Source organism: Molossus molossus, unplaced genomic scaffold (genome assembly GCF_014108415.1).
Source record: "Molossus molossus isolate mMolMol1 unplaced genomic scaffold, mMolMol1.p scaffold_m16_p_8, whole genome shotgun sequence".
Lineage (NCBI taxonomy): Eukaryota > Metazoa > Chordata > Mammalia > Chiroptera > Molossidae > Molossus > Molossus molossus.
In genome coordinates, this window is record NW_023425402.1 from 7095959 (window position 1) to 7118208 (window position 22250).

The 22250-nt window shown below is 40.3% G+C and overlaps 1 protein-coding gene across 11 annotated transcripts in view; it reads right to left on the minus strand.

Moving 5' to 3' along the window:
• The window catches only part of FKBP5 (FKBP prolyl isomerase 5), a 159333-nt gene that overhangs the window by 102569 nt on the left and 34514 nt on the right, over positions 1-22250 (minus strand). For 4 of the 11 annotated variants that reach the window (XR_004957567.1, XR_004957564.1, XM_036247920.1 and 1 more), the window contains one exon: positions 21853-21995. The gene's annotated coding sequence lies outside the window, so the exon portion shown is untranslated. The other 7 variants (XR_004957570.1, XR_004957575.1, XR_004957568.1 and 4 more) reach the window with 6 other exon arrangements.

The following is a 22250-nucleotide window of genomic DNA, read 5'->3' on the forward strand; positions in this document are numbered from 1 at the left end:
CTATTTTCCAACAGGTTATTCCCTGAAGCCAATTTGGCTTCATCATTTCAAACAAACCAAGGATTATCTCCCCTTCATTATCACTCAATGTTCTATCTGAAATGCATTTTTCCTTCTCTCAACTTATAATAATAATTTATCATACTCATACAATGTTTGAGGCACATTCTAAGTGTTTGACATGTATTAACTTATTTCTCTCAACAATCCTAGGAGGAAGGTTAAATATATTGCTTAAGATTATACAGTAGCAGAGCTAGGATTCCAACCCAGGTAGTTGCCCCAAGGAGCCCATCCTCTTAATTTGCTAAGTCCTTCAAAGCTCAGGCCAATCAACTTCTGTCACCTTCCTGACCTCATCTACTTAGCAATTATTCCTTCCTCTTGAGTCTTTAAGTAAACCACTCATTTACCACTTACCAAGGGAGCTACCTAGGTTGTTATCTATCTTTTGTGCATATGTTCTACTTTTTTTTTTTTTTAATAATCCTCACCGAAGGATATTTTTCTGTTTATCTTCAGATAGAGTGGGCGGGAGAGAGAGGAAGAGAGAGAAACATTGAGGTGAGAGGGACACATCGACTGGTTGCCTTCTGCATGACCCTGACCAAGGCCAGGGACGAACCACAACCGAGGTACATGCCCTTGGCCGGAATCGAACCTGTGACTCATTAGTCCATGGGCTGACACCTACTGCTGAGCCAAACCAGCCAGGGCTGTTCTACTTTTTCTAAGAATAAGATCTTGTCTTATTTATTCTGTACCAACACTATTTAGAACCTAATAGAACTTACTATCTGGAACACTAATGCGCTTATTAATAAAACTATTTTAGCATTAAAGAATTATTGCTCGAAGACATACACCAGGTCTGGACTAAGTACTTTACATGTACTATCTCATTTAATTCTCACAACAACCCTGAGGTAGGTATTAATACTGCCCTCCTCCCCAGTATTACAGAGGAGGAAACAGAAAAGCTAAGTAGCATGTCCAGTATTACAGAGTGGTAGTGACAGTCTTAGGTAAGAGTCTATGCCCTACTCTTAACCTCCAGCCTACCATAAAACCCCTTGAAGAATCAGTCCTAACAATTCAGTTCAACTTACTCTTATATTGCAGCACAATGCTAAACATTAAGGATTCTGAATTAGAGGTCCAACTGTTGCCCTCAAGAAACTCACGGCCCATTAAGACTTTCAAGGTCAAACTTTGATATCATTGGCAGAGTCACCATCATCAAAACGTAAATATTTTAACTTGTATCTTAAATAAAAATATCAAAAAATCCTTGCAAACTTTCTTGCATACGCACCATTCCTTCTCTCTTCAGCTCCCCCACTTCCTTTACCCTAGGATTCATCTTTCAAGTTTCTGTATTATAGAGTAAAAGGGTTCTGTTAACCCTAACAAATATTAGGATGTCTAAATTTAATTTAGTGATAGATCAGACTCAAGGGTCTAGCTGATGAATTCCATGCCCATAATGGAATACAAGCAATGAAGGACAGTTACAAAGAAAGCCATGGCAAGGAGAAGCAATGAAAAGAGGGATATGAAAGTCCCACTGTAAAGCGAAGATAATTAAAAGGAGGAAAGAAAAAAAAAGGCGAGAAAGGCAGGAAAATGGAAGGCACAAATAGAAGGTGAAAGTAAGAGTCCAGAATAAATTCATTGGAGACACATAAATGAAAACACTAAAACTGAATCAATTTTATGAGTGCTGACTCCTTTAATTATTTCTTTTCATAACCTGTAGTGGAAATAAAATATATGTTACATAAAACAGCCACTGACAAACCATTAGTTATGAACAGTATATAAATTAATTTTTTTCGGAAAAAACACTCATTTTAGAATTTCAGAGCTGCAAAGAGACCTTAAAATACTATGTAATCCAACCCATCATTTTACAATTAAAGAAAAGGCTGAGAAAGGTTAAATAACTTTAACTTGCCCAAGATCAGATAGTAACTTAGTGGCAACACTCCTGAATCTCATCCCAATGTCTATTCCTACCACACTAGGCTTCCAAGAAATGGTGTATTTTTCTTCTCCATTTTCCACTCTTAATAACCATTAAATGAATTTCTGCGTTACCATCTCAGAATCCCCATATATTGCTACTTCCCATAGGAGAAAATAATCATATATTCTGGATTATCTAAAACAATAAGATAATTATCTTATCCCCAAAGTCAGTAATCTTAAATTGGGCCTTGACTCCTACCAGGAAGAAATGCAAACATTTCCTAGGAGAGTAGGAAGATGAAAGATCTCCATAAACTGACCAAAACTAAGCCAAGTCCATAAACTACAATCCCTCTGGAAAGTAATCAGGCCCAAAACCCCTGGACGCTAATGAGAAGTACAATGGATATCACTTATTTTCCCCTTTCTATTTTATATCCTTCCCAACTAACCTCAGCCTCCTATCTTTCTGACAAATGTTGATTCTAGGGGCCTGTAAAGAAAACACAAAGTAATAAAGTATCGTGTCACTTTCAGCAAAGGCAGGTTTTTGATGAGAACTGTCTTGCCCAGGAAATAATGGGACAAGGAATAAAAGAGTTTTAAGGTAACCTACAGAACTGTACTTTTAACCATAAAAATACTAAGAAGTCCTGAAAATGTATTATATAGTCTCAATATTCCCCCCACTTCAAAGCACTTGCAGATATTCTGAGCTAGAAAGGAACTCATCCTGGGTCATTACTGTGGTCTAAGAAAGTCTGCTGCTTATTATATTCCTTGATAAATTGTGGGCCCTATCAGTCACCAATGACCAGGTTATTTGAGCTGAGTGATTTGGAAATCAGCTACAGTGGTACCCCTTTATCCACGGTTTCACTTTCTGTGGTTTCAGTTACCCCAGTAAATGGAAAGTTCCAGAAACAAACAATCATAGGTTTTAAATTGCACATCATTCACTCCATCCCACCCAGGACGTGAATCATCCCTTCATCCGGCTTATCCACACTGTATGCTACCCACACTGGTAGCTGTCCAGGTATGGCAGTGGCTCAAAGCACAATAGTAGCAAGGCTGGCCATTAGGATATGCCAAAGAGAAAAGCTGGAAAGTGCTCCCTTTAAGTAAAAAGATGAGTACAGTATAATAAGATATTGAGAGACCACATTCACATAATTTTTACTACAGTATATTGTTATAACTGTTCTATTAGTTGTTAATCTCTTACTGTGCTTAATTTATAAATTAAACTTTATTATAAGTATGTAGTTATAGGAAAAAACACAGTAGATACAGGGGCATACCATCCATGGTTTCAGGCATCCACTGGGGTCTTGGAATGTAGCCCCTGCAGATAATGGGGAACTACTCTACGTCACCTTGGTTTGCAAGGATGATTATCTAGTGTTTGCCTATAAGGCTGACCGAAACCTTTTCTGGCAGGGAAGAAAATGCTCTATTTTACTCTAGAAACCTAGCTTAATTTTTATATGTATAAATTAAGGATAACTTCCTGCTTTACCCTGTTAACCAAATTAGGACAAATGCAGTAGAAATGAAAAGGACAATAAGATACAAAGAGACATTTTAAAGTTTTTTTAAAAAAGTGATTTTGACTCATTGAGCTTAAGATGTAAAGGAAGAGTAACAAATGACCAGCAAGAACAATGGAGTCATTAACAGCTAAAGAGGAAAAGTCAGGAAGAGAAGCAGATTTTTTGGCTGGAGGTGGGGGAGGGGTGCTGGATGCGCAGCTGCTAGAGATGGTATTTAAGCATATTTAGTTTCAAGACATAGGTGAATATCTGGGCCTCAAATTTGGAAAGCCTCAAGTTTAGACAGAAGATACAGATTTGAGACCTAAAAATCATGGCAATGACTGAGATTTTAGAGAAAGGTAAGAGAAATATATTTAGACGACAGCATTCCTCAGATATTACACTTTGAAAATAATCTAACTTTCCAAATAAATAGTACTTTATTCTATAGATACAGAATATTTGGACTAATTTATTCTAAATGAAATATCTAGAATAATATGAATATGAATTGACAGAATATGAATTGACAGAAAGCTAAGGATAAAAATTGTTTCATAATTAACATTTGTCTAAAGTCAAGTCTCTAAGCTAAAATGCACTGCTTTTTAAGTTTCTCTACTCAAAAAATAAAACTTTTGGGGAAAACTGAGAGAAAATATGGTACACTAATTTGATAGTTAAAAAAAGCACATTAACCAAAATTTTGATAATAAATCTGGAGAATAGGCACATGGAGGCTCATTACATTATTCTCTCCAGTTCTGTGTAGTTTGAAACTTCCAGAATAAAGTCAAAAAAGGCTATCTACAGATATATATATATATCCCCAAAAATATATATATATTTTAATCCTCACCTGAGGATATGTTTATTGATTTTAGAAAGAGAGGGAGGGAGAGAGAGAGAGGAGAGAGAAGAGAAAACCATTGATATGAGAAAAAAACATTGATCAGTTGCTGTCCCTATGTGCCCTGACCTGGGACGAAATCCACAACCTAGGTATGTGTCCTGACCAAGAATCTAACCCGAAACTTTTTGGTGGTAAAGGTCGACACTCCAACCAACTAAGCAACCCAGCCAGGGCTACAGACATTTTTTTAAAATTCATGTCAGTTAAGGCATGACAACTCAAAACAAAATTCTAACAGATAAAAACTTCCAATGTTTTATTTGTTATCAATAAAACAATGACATTTAGTGGGTATGAAAGGGCAAAAAGGCCCTGTCTGTCATTCAGAGAAACATAAATATATTCATTTACTGGAAAAAGTTAGTCCTTTTATCCATGTTGGCTGATCTTGGACATTTTCTTTTTTCTCTTCAATGAACTTATATTTTTGTTTAAGAAAAATATATAAGCCACATAAATGTATGGCTTTGGTTATTAAAGTCAAATTAGATGTTTATCCCCAGCATCAATAACTAACTTGTTGAACCTACTGGTTAGACCTTTTAGTACTTCAGACTTCTTTCACCTGCCCTAGCCGGAGTGGCTCAGTTGGTTGGAGCGACATCCAGTACACCAGAAGGTTGCAGGTTTGATTCCCGGTCAGGGCACATACCTGAATTGTGGGTTGTATTCCTGGCTGGGGCACATGCAGGGGACAACCGATGGTCGATGTTTTTCTCTCTCAATATCCTTGCCCCTCTCTTTAAAAATCAATAAAAATATGACCGCAGGTGAGGATTAAAAATAAATAAATATAGCCCTGCCGGTCTTGCTCAGTGGTTAGAGCATCAACCTGTGGACCAGAGGGTCCTGGGTTCAGTTCCCGCTAAGGGCACGTACCACAGTTGCAGTTTGTCCCCACCCTGGGTGGGGTCATGTGGGTGGCAACCAGTCGATGTGTCTCTCTCTTTCTCCCTCTCTCCCTCCCACTCTATCTGAACATAAATGCAAAAATGTCGGGTGAGGATAAAAAATAAATAAAACTTAAAAAAAAATTTTTTTCCCCCATTGATTTATAGACAGAGAGGAAGGGAGAGGGAGAGAGAGATAGAAACATCAATGAAAGAGAACATCGATTGGCCGCCTCCTGCACACCCCCCACTGGGGATTTGGCCCACAACCTGGGCATGTGCCCTGAGTGGGAATCGAACCGGCAACCTCTTGGTGCATGGGTCAATGCTCAACCACTGAGCCACACTGGCTGGGCAAATAAAATTATTATTATTTTTTTATCCTCACCTGAGGAAATTTTTGCATTTATTTTCAGATAGAGCGGGAGGGAAAGAGGGAGGAAGAAAGAGAGAGAGAAACATCGACGTGAGAGACACACATCAAGTGGTTGCCACCCACATGAGCCCAACAAGGGCCGGGGACAAACTACAACTGAGGTATGTGCCCTTAGCGGGAACTGAACCCGGGCCTCTCTGGTCTGCAGGCTGACGCTCTAACCATAGAGCCAAACTGGCCAGGGCTAAAATTATTTTTTTAACAAAACAAAACAATGTCAAATATCTTCCACTCTAGAAAATAACCAAATAAACAACTTCCTTATGTAGATTCAAAAAAAGCAAAAACAAAAAACTTTAAAAAATGAATTAATATCCATATATTATACCTAATCCTAAATTGTGAACACATATTTAAAATTATATAAATAGAAAGTGAAAAATTGAATTTTTAAAAACAATTATAGTTTAAGCTATGATTTATATAGATGTAATTTAAATCAAAGCACTCTCCTGAGACTATGGAAGCACTAAAACAAATAGAGAACAGCAAATTCACTTACCAGTGATCAAAAATAGTTTAGCCCGGCTGGTGTGGCTCAGTGGTTGAGCGTCGATCCATGCACCAAGAGGTCGCCGGTTCGATTCCCGGTCAGGGCACACATGCCTAGGTTCTGGGCCCAATCCCCAGTAAGGGGCCTGCAGGAGGTGGCCAATCTCTCTCTCCCTCTCCCTTCCTCTCTCTCTAAAATCAATTAAGAAAAAAAAATTAAAAAAAAAAAAAAGAATAGTTTATATGGTTTACAAGCACCAATCTTTCCTCCCAATGATAAACAGCACCATCCCAAAACAACATTAGCTTGCCTCCTGTCTGGTAAAGACTGTGCAAACTGTAGGGGTGCAATTCTTTTAACAAGAATAATCACCACTTTCAATTCCCAGAGAGCTATTGCTATCAGTCTCATTCCCTCTGTGACATGCACAGGACAACAAAGTAAAAAAGGGTTCCCTTGCTGGCAGTTCTGCCTTGAAACATTTTCAGTATCCTGTTTCTTCTGACAGAAGTATGTCATCATGAAACTCAGAGAGAAGCAGCATAAATACATATAAGCTGAAACAAAAGACTGTCTGATTCTTTTTCCATATCATTATTAATTCTGTATAGAGGCATTTCACATTTTGCAGATATTAAGATCACTCTCCTATCTTCAACAAATTTTTGTAGTTTTTTTCCTTACTAAAGTAAAAATTACATACCATAGATGCAGACCTTAAGTACTCAGTTCAATAAGTCTGAACAGATGTATACACCCACAATTGGTGAATCTGTACATTCCTTGTACTAATCTTGCAACTTTCCATAGGTTACAAATTATATGAAAATAAAGTTACCAAAAGGGTATACCTGATTTACCATCACCCAAATCCAGCTAAACTTTCCATCTCCCTGGAAAGTTCCCTTTTGCCTTTTTCCAGTGAACCACAGTACCCAGAAACCACTGACCTGATTTCTATCACCTAAGTCTTGCCTCTTCTTCTATTTTTTATAAATGGTATCATTTGGTACATTCATGTATCTGGCTTCTCTTGTTCTGAATAATATTTCTGAGATTCATATATGTTGTTGTGTGAATTAGTAGTTCATTACTATTATGAAAAAAGCTGCTAGGAACATTTTTTATCAGTTTTTTGTGGACATGTACTTTATTCCTCTTGGTGCAGTAAGATTTCATTTTAAAAGGGGTATTCACATATAAATAAGCCTGGGAAGTCATACAGTATAGATAAATAAGTGGATTAATTTATATGTACACATACATATAAATATATATAGTTACATATATAAAATGCAAAAAAAATAGAAATTTTATCTATCTACCTGTATGTGTGTATATATATAGTTGACCCTTGAACACAGGTGTAAACTATGAGGGTCCACTGATATGTGGATTTTTTTCCATAAATACAGTAAGTATACTTTCTCTGCCTTCTGATTTCTTAATAATATTTTTTCTCTAGCTTACTTTATTGTAAGAACTCAGTATATAATACTAACCATAGAAAATGTGTGTTAATAAACTATTTATGTTATCAATAAGACAAAGGCAGGCTATTAGTACAGTTGGCTTCCACATCCGCAGATTACTAACCAGACTGAAAATACTGTTTTAGATCGCAGCTGGTTTTAGATCGTGCATACGAAAATCTGTGGATATGAAATCCATGGATACAAAACCCGCAGGTGTGATGGGCTGACTATAGTTAAGTTTTGGAACTTGGATTTTCAGCCCCCGCCTTGTTCAAGGGTCAACTGTACACACACCTATACATATACATAGATTCTGAGAAGTCCATCTAGGACCAACAAAGATATATTAAAATAATTCATAAAGTTCATAGTGAACATCTAAGATGGGAAAGATGATCATCTCAATTTTTCTTAATAAGTACTATGTATTTAAGAATAATTCAAAAGAGAAACAAATTTCTCTTCATGTAAATTACTCTGTTCTGCTTCAATGAAATACCTTCTTCTCATAACAAATCCCCTTCCCACACTAGAATTTCAAAACATTAAATGTTATCATCCACCATGTAATAATTTCTTGGGTTTTTTTTTTCTTTATTAATTTTTAGAGAGAGAGGGAGAGATCAAAACATCAATGAGAGAGAATATCAGTTGGCTGCCTCCTGCATGCCCCCATGGGCCCACAACCTGGGCATGTGCCCTGACCGGGAATCACATTGGCAACCTCTTGGTGCATGGGTCGATGCTCAGCCACTGAGCCACAGAGACCTGGCCCATGTAATAATTTTTAAGCTAGGAGCAAAACCTAAAATGTGTTAAGTTTATAAGATTTTATTTTATTGTCTTGCCTTTATAAAAGTTAAACATGGAAATAATTCCATCAGTTAATTTTTAACATGGGTAAAGACTATTTATCCTCATTCAGAATATATTTACTCCATTCCTAAAAGTAATTCACTACAGCATTAAGACTGTGATAGAGACATTTTGACTTTCAAATCCACTGTGTAATTTTCAGCTGACAGTAGAGGAGGTTCTTTAATCTCCAGAGGTAGAAAAAAAAAATATATGCAAATCTTGTATCTGATAAGATCAAACTGAAATTCCCAACCCTGCTTCTGATAATCAATGGTCATTTTCAGGGCACTAGGAATGGCTCCTCATTGACATCATCCATCAATTGCCAAGATGGAGGCAGAATATTACAAATGGTTCTAGAATTAACCACTGCCTGCTTTAGGAAGGATTTCCAACTACACAAGGGGAGAGGAAAAAAACCCTCTTCTAGTCTTTGATCTTTCTTCATCTTTTATTCCTTCTTCCAAAAAATGAGCAATTTCAAAAACATACAATTTAAATGTACTACATTTTTTATCTTAAAAAAACATTCTTTCAATTTGAATGTTCCCTAACTTTTTCAGATGAGTAACTGCTTACGTACTTTAAAACCCATTCTTTCACTCTGAAAATACATCATTTTCATTTTTCTAATAATTGTACCTCTTTCTAAAAGAAAACAACCTTGATTAACTAAATGTTACGAAAATGATAGCAGCTCCAAACAGCTACAATTCCCAACTTACTTTCAATATCTTCTGCCTGGTTGTTTGAAAACTAAAATAAAATTTTATTCTTATTTTATTCTTGTTTTTAAAGTGCTTTTCTTCCAGACCAAGGGTAAAAAACAGGTATACCAAGTGTGTAGATCTCATACTCCCTCTGGTGATTCTTTTCTCTCATTAACCAGATGTTTTCCAAAAGACTAGAATTAAATACTAAATCAAGCATAAAATGAACTTGGCTCTTTTGAGGGCTATGGTCTTACGTTATTAAGTTTCAGCAGAGTGTAGGGTCAGTTCTCATCATAACAAGCTATAAGGTACAAATTATTTTCAGTGCTTGAATTTCAGTGTTTAAAATACTGCTAAAATATTCTTAGTAACCTGTGAGCTACAGAGAATGCAGTCGAAAGGGTACATAAAGCCCTACTATAAATTACCCTAACCTGTCTCATTTGGCAGAACTCTTTTACACAATAAGTGAACATCTTATTTGCAAATTAAATCACACTTAAGTGGTTATTGTTTTTAAATCAATGGTTATGTGATTTACATACCAATGTCTACCCAGTTTCTGATGAGTGTAGATTTAACTTTCTTTGCACTTTGGGGGATTAATGTCAGACATTAAAAATGCATTGTAGAAAAATTCAGAAATGTAAAATAATAAAAAAACAAAATCTAGCCCTGGCCGGTTTGGCTCAGCGGTTAGAGCGTTGGCCTGCGGTCCGGAGAGACCCGGGTTCGGTTCCCGCTAAGGGCATGTACTTCGGTTGCAGTTTGTCCCTGGCCCTGGTTGGTCGTGCGGGTGGCAGCCACTTGATGTGTCCCTTTCACGTCGATGTTTCTCTCTCTCGCTCTCCCTCTCACTCTATCTATGCAAAAATTGGAAAAATGTCCTCGGGTGAGGATAAAAAAAACAAACAAAAAACAAACAAAAACAAAATCTAATTACTAATCGGCTAGGTTAGAAAGCTCAAATAGTTTCAAAATTATATAATATACATTTTAATTGTTCAGCATTGAATAATTATAGAATTTAGTATGCCAAAATATGTATAATATAGATCCTTCTTTAGGAATTGTGAATATTACACCGGGGGGGGAGGGCAAAAGCAGGTTTACAGTTGTTCATATGGAAAGTAATACAATAATTAATAAGTCATATTACAAGAATAAACTGTGTTTGGGTAGTCATAACTGTAAATCTACTTTTGCCCCACCTTGTATTAAAAGCCTACAGTAGAGCCCTGGCTGGTTTTGCCCAGTGGTTAGAGCATCAGCCTGCGGTCCAGAGAGACCTGGGTTCGGTTCCCGCTAAGGGCGCATACCTTGGTTGCAGTTTGTCCCCGGCCCTGGATGGGTCGTGTGAGTGGCAACCACTTGATGTGTCCCTTTCACATCAATGTTTCTCTCTCTCTCTCCCTCCCACTCTATCTGAACAAAAAATGGAAAAATGTCCTTGGGTGAGGATAAAATAAATAAATAAATAAATAAAATAAAAGCCTACAGTGGATACTCCCAATGCCAGGTATAGCATGCATAGTACTATTAAATAAAGCAGTATTATTGTCTAAGAGAGTCATCTAATTTAGACTCAAATTTAGCTGTTTTAACATGTCCTTGTTTTTTGTTTTTTAATCCTCACCTAAGGACATCTTTGCATTCATCTTCAGATAGAGCAGGAGGGAGAGAGGAAGAGAGAGAGAGAAACATTGATGTGAGAGAGACACATCAACTGGCTGCCACCCACACGACCCCAACTGGCGCCAGAGACAAACTGCAGCTGAGGTATGTGCCCTCAGCGGAAACCGAACCCGGATCTCTTTGGACCAAGGCCGGCGCTCTAACCGCTGAGCAAAACTGGCCAGGGCAACATGTCCTTTCTTGTGTGTGTGGCTTCATTCATTCCAAAATATTTGTCCACCTCCAAACTCAAAAGGAGCCACAACTAAAGGTAAATGACTTACAAACACTCCCAATGTTTATTACGTAGATGTGAGAATTCAACTTACGCTTAATTTTGAAACTGAAATGTGGTTGATAATTTTGATACGGTCTACCACAAGTTAAAATGGACAAAAATCAGTAATTAAAATATCTAAAAACTGAAATGGGTTTTTAATTATAAAAGGCACTTCTATAGTTAAAGTTCCTAAAACATGCTTTGTGCAAATAAAACTATGAAATATAACTTTAATTTGTATGTGGTATATTTAAACCCTATCATAGGCTAAAGATTGTAAAATTTCTAATTACCCATAGTAGTTAAACTAATATATTCCCCAATCTTATGCGATTCCTTACAACTACTTATATAGAAAAACCACTACCCTCAGTAAGGATCAAAAAAAGTCAACCCAGCTTTTAATAACAATAATTTCTTCTACAGCTATAGAAAAAAGGATGTTTCTTCTCTAGACTGATTCCATCTTAAGCTAGGAAACTAAAAATAACACAAGATATGTATTATTTTCCAATCCAAGAATAAACAGAAAATTTTAGATTTAATCAGTTGTCTAATCCAATATTTTTTAAGTTTTTCATGTTGAACTGGTTAAAATTATGTTTTAAAAAAGACATTCACCCCAAATTCCCCCCCCAAAATAAATTATTCAGAAATATACTAGTTTTGTTAAATGTTGGAAAGACAAAAAGACCTCATAACATATAAACCTGCTGTTTTAGAAAACTAAAACATTTCACTAAGACCATCTTTGATTATTTTTTTTTAATCCCAAATAGTCACACAACTAGCTTCTTGGTTAGAGTTCAGCTTTAAATAGTGTTACTAATTACCTAAGTAAAATGACCATTCAATAAGATTAACATATTAAATAAAAATTATAAATTTGTTCTTAAGTTAAACTTACATCTATTGAAGATAAATCATATCCAATATAGACATAAAACAAGACACAATAGAAAAAAAATGAGTCAACTAAATCATGTTTCTCACAAATGAATATTATTAATAACCCTCATTTAAAGTGTATCATTTAAAAATAATAATTATACAATTTTTTAAAATATATTTTTTCTGTAAATGTCCTAAACTGGGTAGGGCCGTAATTGTAGATTGTGGAATGGAGGTCAGTTGGAAAGAGACAAACAAAAAATGCTAAGTGAAAGTATGCAAAATAAAATTTCCCACAAGAATAATAATTTTTTTAAGTCTATCCTTGAATTTTTATTCAAACTGCAAGAGAAAAAGGTACGATAATTCTTTAAAGTAAAAACCCTTGGGGCGTGGGGTGGCAGAACTCCATAGAGTATTAAAAAATACTAAACCAAAATATTGCTTTAACTTTTCCCTTGTCCACAATGTAACAAAATGAGAAGACAATAAAAATAAACACTCCTGTCTACCCTCAGAGTGGCAAAGAAAGCTCCCATTCAATGCTAAGCCTTATTCCACTGGAAAACATACTCCTGAAAAGTAAATCCAAAACCACGAGCTCAAACTGCTTCATGCAGAATTGACTGAATGGCGGCCAAACGTAGTACACGCTGTCCTGACCACACTGAAGGATATCTGCAGTTCTGCGTTCTCCGTTTACAACTTGTACCTTACTATGCTTTCGCCACCACTGCAGTAACCGATTTTTTTTAAATGAGACTAAAATGTTCCTCCAGGCTCATCAACCTAAAAAGGTCAAGTCAATCTATATGTTGACCCCCTAAATTTTTTTTTATAATCAACACTGGGTTTGACGCCTACACTGTCGCCAGCACACCTTTTTAGACATCAACGAGGGGGAAAGCGTTATAAGGCCCCAGGAGCGAACTCAACCAGGAGGTGTAAAACAACTTTTAACTGGCTTTCACGTGGCATTAGAATAATCACCTGTAGAATGGGCACCGCACTGGCACCCTCCGAGAGCGCCTGAGAGCCGGGATGCTGTTCCCAGTCATTTGTCCCAGGGCGGCAGGTTGAAAGCGGGACGCGCATCCACACCCACCGCCCAGGGAGCGCAAACCTAAAGCGAGGAGTGCAGCAGCTGGACACTCTGTTATCCTCACCCTCCATGGGCCCCGCCAGATGAGCGAGGCTCCATCGCGCCCTCGGCGTCCCAGCCCCGTAGGGCGAAGTTTCTCTGCCGCCCGCCGCGGCTGCTGCTCAAGCGCCGCCCGGCTCTGCGCGGGTCCCGTCGCCTGCTCCAGGCGGCCGCGGTCACGGGCGCCGGGCCTCGGGCGAGTCGGGGACGGCAGACGGCAGACGGGAGCCGGAGCCGGGACCTGTCAACCCAGGCGGGAAACAAAAGCCGGGTGAGGACTAGCAGGCGCGACCGGCTTCGCCTACGCAAGTGGGAGCGCGGCGGGATGGGGAGCGGCTCCCGAGGCCACCCGGCTCCGCGCCTCCTGGAAGGAGCACCGGCCCATCGTACCGGCGGGGCGCAGAGGGGCCCGGCAGTGGGGCTGGGAGCCTCCGCGCGCTGGCCTCGAGGCTTCCCCGGCCCCACTCGCCCGGACTCACCGCTCCTGGACTGGGAGATGTATGAGGGGGCGGGGAGGTGGCTCGGCAGCGGCTGGACCGCGAAGAAGGGGATTGGGCTCCCGAGGCGCCACGGCCACCCGCCCGATCCCTGCGGCCATAAAGCCGGTACCTGTCGCTGCGGTTGCTCGTCGACTCCGTCTCTTTCCGCCTCACCCGCGCGCCGTTCGACCTCAGCCCGCCCAGCAGGCTGCCCGCGCTCCGGACGCCGCCGCCCAAGACTGGCAGCGCCCGCGAGCCGGCCCGAATCCCCGGGGCAGCACCCGGCGCCGTCCCGCCCCTGCCGTTCGCAGGACCCGCCTTCCATTGGGCCCTGGAACTGTCAGTCCGCCCCCAAAAGGCGCGCGGGCTGTCGTTCTGCTTGTCCGGATTGGTAGCCGCGAGCAGTTCATGCAAATAAGACCCCGCCCCCATCATTTGCACCTCCGCCTTAGTGTAACCTCCGCCTCTTCACGCCAGCCCACGTGTCTGACCCTAGCCCTTTGTGGGGCTGGAGGGAAGGGATGGAGGAAATTGACTGACCCCCACCCCCACTCTGTGCGCGCGCACGCGCGCGTATATACACACACACACACACACACACACACACGCCTCCACCGCCACCGCCACCACTGCCACCACCACCACCACCAACAACCCTACCTTTACCTCCAGAAAAAGTAATGCCTGAACAAGCTACTTGACTTTACAATTGACTGACCCCCAGCCCCAAACATGCGCACGCGCGCACACACATACACACACACATACACACCTACCTTTACTTCCAGAGAAAGTAATGCCTGAACAAGCTAGTTGACTTTACAAACCTTTCAAACCTTAGATCCCAGGTGATTGAGACAGCAAAGTAACTTTTAAAATGTTTGTGTTCTCTACCAGCAACCCTCCGGGAAAGGGTAGGTCCACTGAGCAAACTCAGCTTCAAGAGACCCCCAGGCCCCTCCAAATAGATGGCCACCTCTGAGTCGCTCCTATAGCGATGACTGTGCCTTGAGGAATAACTAGCTCAATCCCCTTGTTTATTGAGAAAACAGAAACCTTAAATCCCATAGCTATGGGACTTCATAGTTACCTATGGAAACCTAGTGTCTCTTGGACAGATTAGAAGCCACATCGCCTAGCTCCAAATCTGCCCTCTGCACTATATCACGTTGATCATTTAAGTCTTTATGAAGAACCAGTTCGACAAATTATTTCTGCCTCTAAGAGGTGGTGCCTGCAGAAAAGACAATTAGAACCAACACTGAAACCTCCTCAAGGGCAAGGTCCCTGTCTCTGTGCTTCCCTTTTGACCAGATGCCAGGAAGAGTTACTGAAACAATTTATTCATGCATTAATTCAGCAAGACAATGGTGATTAAAACTACTCTGCAGCCTAACTGCTGTGGCTCAGTGGTTGAGCATCCACCCATGCACCAAGAGATCTCCAGTTCAATTCCTGGTCAGGGCACATGCCCAGGTTGTGGGCCAAATCCCCAGTGGGGGGCATGCAGGAGGCGGCCAATCAGTGTTGTTCTCTCTCACTGATGTTTCTATCTCTCTCTCCCTCTTCCTTCCTCTCTAAAATCAATAAAGGAAAAAAAAAAAAAACTACTCTGCATACTAACACCAATTGATTAAGCATCTACTGTGCTCACTAACAGCAAGTATTAAGCACTGTGAGTTGTGCAGGGTATGCAGAGGTGAGAATACATTGTCGCAGCCCTTGAGAACTTCAGTCTAGGAGACAGTGATATCCACATTACATGTCAGTACTCCTTGTGTTACAGTCACTGTGACAGGTGTCTGCAGAGGGCACAGTGGAAGGCTCCAAGGAGGAAGGAATCTGCTCTTTCTGGGAGAGGCAAGGGAGGCCTCATTGAAGAAGTGACTGTAGAGCTGAGTTTTAAAAGATTGTGTTTGCCAGATGGAAAGATATGGAAGAGGAAGGAAAGAGACTCCCAGGCAGTGGGAAGATAGCATTAGCAAAAAGAAAACAGACCTGGAAAAGCCTAATAATGAAGGGAACGACAAGGAACAGTATGGGTAAATCTGCAGGGCTGTGTGGCCATGTCACATGCTCTGGGAAGCAGAAAGGCCCGGGAGGCTGCCAGACTGTGTTGTAACACACAGCAGTGAACAACAACAGGCCCTGTACATACCGCTGCAGGCTTTTTTTTTTTCCCTAGGCCAGAGTCTATGGGGAACAGTCAGTTCCACAGTTCCAATGGCAGCCTAGCTGGCTCCACCTACTCTCTCAGAAAACCACTCCAGTCACTGTACTTGCCCTGCTCAGCATTTGGAAACGTGTGCTTACAATTTCCCTCAATATTGCTGCCCTTCAGAATTCAAAGATAATATGGGCTGTGGCTGCAGACACCTGAGTGTGGGCTGAGCAGCCCTTTCCTAATACACAGAGCAGTTCTATGCTGGGCTTGTAGCCAAGGCTAGTTTTGTGGACATGTGACCTGTGCTTGGCTTAATGCTCTGCTGTCACCATCTTGAAATTCTTAATCATTTTTCCAAAAGGTGCCCTGCATTTTCATTTTGCACCAGGATTTGCAAATTAAGTAGCCGTTCCTACCTGTCACTGTTAGTGCCCTGGGAATGCTTGTGATACTGTTCAAAACACATCTCACTTTTAAAGTACTTGGCATTCACTAGGTTTGTTCACATGTATTGTATCACTTGATTCTCACAATGGCAACGTGGAGTAAGCCAGTATTACTAGTCCCACTTATTAGTTGAAAAAACTGAAGTTTGATGACCTTCCCCAGGTGGCACAGCTAGGAAGCAGCAGAGCTTATACATGAACTCAAGTACACCCAAGCCCTATTCCATCTGCTCCGGAGCTACCTCTATGTTAGTTTCAGAATCCTTTTGAAGGCAGCTTTGTGCATGACGGATGTACTATTTTAAGAGTCAGAACATGACCCTGGCTGGTTTATCTCAGCGGTTGGAGTGTCGGCCTGTGGTCCAGAGACCCAGGTTCGGTTCCCGCTAAGGGCGCGTACCTCAGTTGCAGTTTGTTCCTGGCCCTGGTTTGTCGTGCGGGTGGCAGCCACTCGATGTGTCCCTTTCACGTCGATCTCTCTCTCTCTCTCTCTCTCTCTCTCTCTCTCTCACTCTCTCACTCTCTCTCCCTCCCACTCTATCTGAACAAAAAATGGAAAAATGTCCTCGGGTGAGGATAAAAAAAAAAAAAAGTCAAAACGTGGTGGAGTGGATATCTCTCATTTCATGGCTGCCTATCACATTTTGAATAGTTCTTTAAATCAATTTTGATAAATTCTCAGCCATTCAAATACTGTTTCTGTACCTTTTCCTCTTTCTTTCTGAAGCCTTAATCCAAACACATGTCAGACCTTCTTTCTACATCCCTTTCTTCAGTATTTTCTATCTGTGGTCCTTCCATGTTTTGCTCTAAAAAATTTCTTCTCACTATTTTTCAGTTCACTAATTCTCTCTTCAGCATTTTTATATTTAAAAAAAAAAAAAAAAAAAAACTTCTCTTAAATCCACCCATTAAGCTCTTAAATTAGATTATTCTATTTTTTTTTTTTTTTTTTTTAGTTCTAGAATTTCTATTTTGTCCTTTTTCAGATCTGCTTAGTCACTTCCTATATCTATCTCTTAGTTCCCTGCTATAATTTCCAAGCTTGGCTTTTCTCTCTTGAGGCATAGTAAGTCTAGTTGTTTTATGGTCTATTTCTGTTCATTCCAATCTGGAGTCCCCATGGTTCAGCTTCCATTGTCAGTTTTTACTACTGGTTCTTCCTCATGTTGTTTTACCTCCTCATGGACCTGGTTATGTTTTGGATATTGCATTTAAAAAAATCATTTGTGGCAACAATGATACTATCTTTCTCTGCAAAGGGTTTCCATTGTTTCTACAGGTATCTGGGGACACTAGCAAGCTAGGATCACCTTAACCCAATTTAAGAGCTTCTGATTTCTGAGTCTTCCAGATGACTTTGAAGCTGGACTGTAGTCTGTGGTAGGGTTTGCTTATTTATGGTTCCCCTTACTCAATGCTGCAGTTCTTTGAGGTCCCAGTCAAAAATGGAAGTTATTTTAGTTACACATTGTTCCATAGCAAACTATCCCAAATTCAGTGGTTTAAAACAGACGTCAATAGACTTTGCCTTAAAAGGCTAGATGGTAAATATTTTAGGCTTAGAGGCCATATGGTCTCTGTCACAAATATTCAACTCTGTCATTATAATACAACATAGTCAGAGACCATACATAAATGAATGACATGGCTGTGTTCCAGTAAAACTTTATTTACAAAAACAGACAGCTATTCTTAAACTGATAAAGGCTATCTATGAAAACTCACAACTAATACATACTTAATGCTGAAAGGCTAAATCCTTTCCCCAGAAAACCAGATAAAGAGCAAGACAAATGTCCACCCTTGCCACATCCATTTAATATTGTACTGGAGGATCTTTCCAGAGCAATTTTTAGGCAAGAAATAGGAAATACAAATTAAAAGGCATCTAGATTAGCCCGCGCCAGTTTGGGTCAGCAGTTAGAGCATTGTCCCACAGACCAAAGGGTTGCAGGTTCAATTCCTGGTCAAGGGCACGTACCTGCGGTTGCAGGTTCGATCCCCAGCCCTGGTCTGGGTCATGTGGGAAGAAACCAATCTATGTGTCTCTCTCACATCGATGTTTCTCTCTCTTTTTCTCTCTCTCTCTCCCTCCCTCCTTTCCACTCTATCTAAAAATCAATGAAAAAATATTCTTGGGTAAGGATTAACAAAAAAATTAGAGTCATCCAGATTAGAAAGGAAAAATTAAAACTATCTCAACTCACAGATAACATGATTTTGTGTATAGAAAATCCTGAGGAATCCACTCAAAAAAACATTAGAACTAATAAATAAATTCAGCCAGGTTGCAGGATAGAAGATCAATAACAAAAATCAATTGTATTCTCTTTATACTTTTTTTGTTTATCCTCACCTGAGGATATTTTTGTATTTATCTTCAGATAGAGCGGGAGGGAGAGGGGGAGGAAGAAAGAGAGAGAAACATCGATATGAGAACTGAACCCAGGACTCCCTGGTCCATGGGCTGACGCTCTAACTGCTGGGCCAAACTGGCCAGGGCTCTTTATACTTTTAATAAAAAATAAAAAAATACTATTTAAAATTTTTCATTTATAACAGCATTAATAATAATAAAATACCGTCTTGGCCAGTGTGGCTCAGTTGGTTGGGTGTCCTCCCATGCACCAGGAGGTTGCCAGTTTGATTCCCAGTCAAGGGCACATGCCCGTTTTGAGGGCTCAACCCCCGATAGGAGGCATGCAGGAGGCAGCCCACCAATGTTGTACACTCACATTGGTATTTCTCTCTCTCTCCCTCTCCCTTCCTCTTTCTCTAAAAAATCAATAAACTATCCTTTAAAAAAAATTAAAAGGAATAAAATACTTAAGAATAAATTTATCAGAAAAGTGTAAAACTTATGCTATGAAAACTACAAAACACTATTGAAAGACATTTTAAACGTTTTTTGTTTGTTTTTTTATCCTCACCCGAGGATATTTTTCCATTTTTTGTACAGATAGAGTGGGAGGGAGAGAGAGAGAGAAACATCGACGTGAAGGGACACATCGAGTGGCTGCCACCCGCACGACCAACCAGGGCCGGGGACAAACTGCAACCGAAGTACGTGTCCTTAGCGGGAACCGAACCCGGGTCTCTCCAGACCGCAGGCCGACGCTCTAACCGCTGAGCCAAACTAGCCAGGGCTTTTTTTTGTGGTACGTGCCCCTAGCAGGAACCGAACCCGGGACTCTCTGGTCTGCAGGCCGACGCTCGACCGCTGAGACAAACTGGCCAGGGCTTGAAAGACATTTTAAAAGAACCAAATAATTGGAAAAGCATCCTATGTTCATATATTAAAGGACTTAATAGTCTTAAGATGGCAATACCCCCCAAACTGATCTATAAATTCAAGGCAATCCTGGCAGCGTCCCAAATGACTTCTTTATAGAAACTGACAAGCTGATTCTAAAATTCAAAAAGAATTGCAAGGAACCCAGAATAGCCAAAACAATGTATTTTAATTTTCTTCTTTTTTATCCTCATCCGAGGACACTTTTGCATTTATCTTCAGACAGAGCAGGAGGGAGAGAGGAGGGAAGAGAGAGAGACAAACATCAACAGTGAGAGAGACACATCGGTTGGCTGCCACCAACACGGCACCAACAGGGCCGGGGACAAACCGAGGCACATGGCCTTAGCAGGAACCGAACCCAGGACTCTCAGGTCCGTGGGCTGATGCTCTAACCGCTGAACCAAACCAGCCAGGGCCAAAACAATATATTTTAAAAAGGAGAAGGATTGCCTTGGCTGGTTTGGCTCAGCAGTTAGAGTATCGGTCTGCAGACCAAGGAGTCCCGGGTTCTGGCCAGGGCATGTATCTCGGTTGCAGTTTGTTCCTGGCCCTGGTTGGGGTCATGTGGGTGGCAAACAATCAATGGGTATCTCTCACATCAATGTTTCTCTCTCTCTCTCTTTCTCTCTCTCTCCCCCTCCCTCCCTCCCTCCCTCCCACTCTGTCTAAGATAAATGAAAAAATATCTCTGGTGAGGATTTAAAAAAAAGTAGAAGGATTCACATTTCCTGATTTCAAAATGTACTACAAAGACAGCAACACAAGGATAAATATGTAGATCAATGAAATAGAATTCAGAGTCCAGAAGTAAACCCACACATTTGTGGTTAACTGATTTTTTTTTTTAATTTTGAAGACTTTAAAAAAATTTTTTTATTTTATTGATTTTTTTTTTTGAGAGAGAGAGAAACATCAGTTTGTTGTTCCACTTATTTATGCATTCATTGGTTGATTCTTGTATGTGCCCTGACCAGGAATCGAACCCACAACCTTGGTGTTTTGGGACCATGCTCTAACCAATTGAGCTATCCAGTCAGGGCCTGTGGTCAACTGATTTATTTTGTTTGTTTTTTATCCTCACCCGAGGATACTCCTTTATTTTTTGTTCAGATAGAGTGGGAGGGAGAGAGAGGAAGAGAGAGAAACATCGACATGAAAGGGACACATCAAGTGGCTGCCATGCCACCCGCACAACCAGCCAGGACCGGGGACAAACTGCAACTGAGGTACGCACCCTTAGTGGGAACCGAACCCAGGTCTCCCTGGACCACAGGCCGATGCTCTAACCACTGAGAAAAACCAGCCAGGGCTGGTCAACTGATTTTTGACAAGAGTACTAAGTGTTGGTGAGTATGTACATAAATTAGAACCCTTGTGCACTGCTAGTGGGAATGTAAAATAGTACAGCCTCTGTGGCAAATGGCACTTCCTATAATGTTAAACATAGAATTACCATATGACCCAGCAATTCCACTCCTAGCCATATACCCAAAAGAATTGAAAAGAGGGATTCAAACAGACACTTCTATACCAGTGTATATAAAATTATTCATAATAGCCAAACAGTGAAAACAATACATATGTCTATCAACTGATAAACCGATAAACAAATGTGGTGTATCCATACAATGGAACATTATTTGGCCATAAAAAAAGGATAAAGTACAGATAAATGTTACAACATGGATGAACCTTGAAAACATTATGCTCACTAAAACAAGCCAGTCACAAAAGACCATATATTATATAATTCTATTCATATGAAATGGAAGTAGATTAGTGATTGCTTAGAACTTGGGGAGAAGGAAAGATAAGAGGAGGCTAGGTAAAGGGTACAGGGTTTCTTTTTGAGGTGATAAAAATGTTCTAAAGTTAACTGTAGTGATGATTACAAATATCTGTGAATATACCAAAAACCACCGAGTTGGATACTTTAAATGGGTTAATTGTATAATATGTGAATTAGTTGTATTTCAATAAAGCTGTTAAAAAAAAAAAAAAAAACACAGGCAGCCATCCATGGGCCCTAGTTTGCTTACTCCTGGCTTTAAAAAATAGCTATTGTATTTATTTGCTCATGATTCAACAATTTGAACAGGATTCAGAAGAGACAACTCAACTGGTCTCTGTGGCATCCTCTGGGGCAGCTTGACCAGGCCCGAATGATTTACCTCCAAGGTGGTCTTACTCACATGTAAGCCAATGGGAGCTCAGCTGGAATGTTGGCCAGGATCCTTGGTTCTTCTCTACATGGTCTCTCCATGACGCTTTGTTGGGTTTCTCACAGTGTGGTGGTCTCAGGGTAGTTGGACTTCTAAACATGGTGGCTGGATTCCTTCAAAGAACAAATGTGGAAGCTGTCAGGCCTTCTTAAGGTTTAGGCCTGAAATTGACAGTGCCAGTTCCACCACATTCGGTCAATTAGAGCAGGTCACAGGGCAGTCCAGATTCAAGGGGAGGAAACCAATAATGGTGTGACTACTCAAATACATGTTTCACTAGGGGCCATTAAAGTAACAATTTATCTCTGCCCCCTAATGATTCACTTCCCTCCTACGTGCAAACTCTAGTTACCACCCTTAAGACCCCC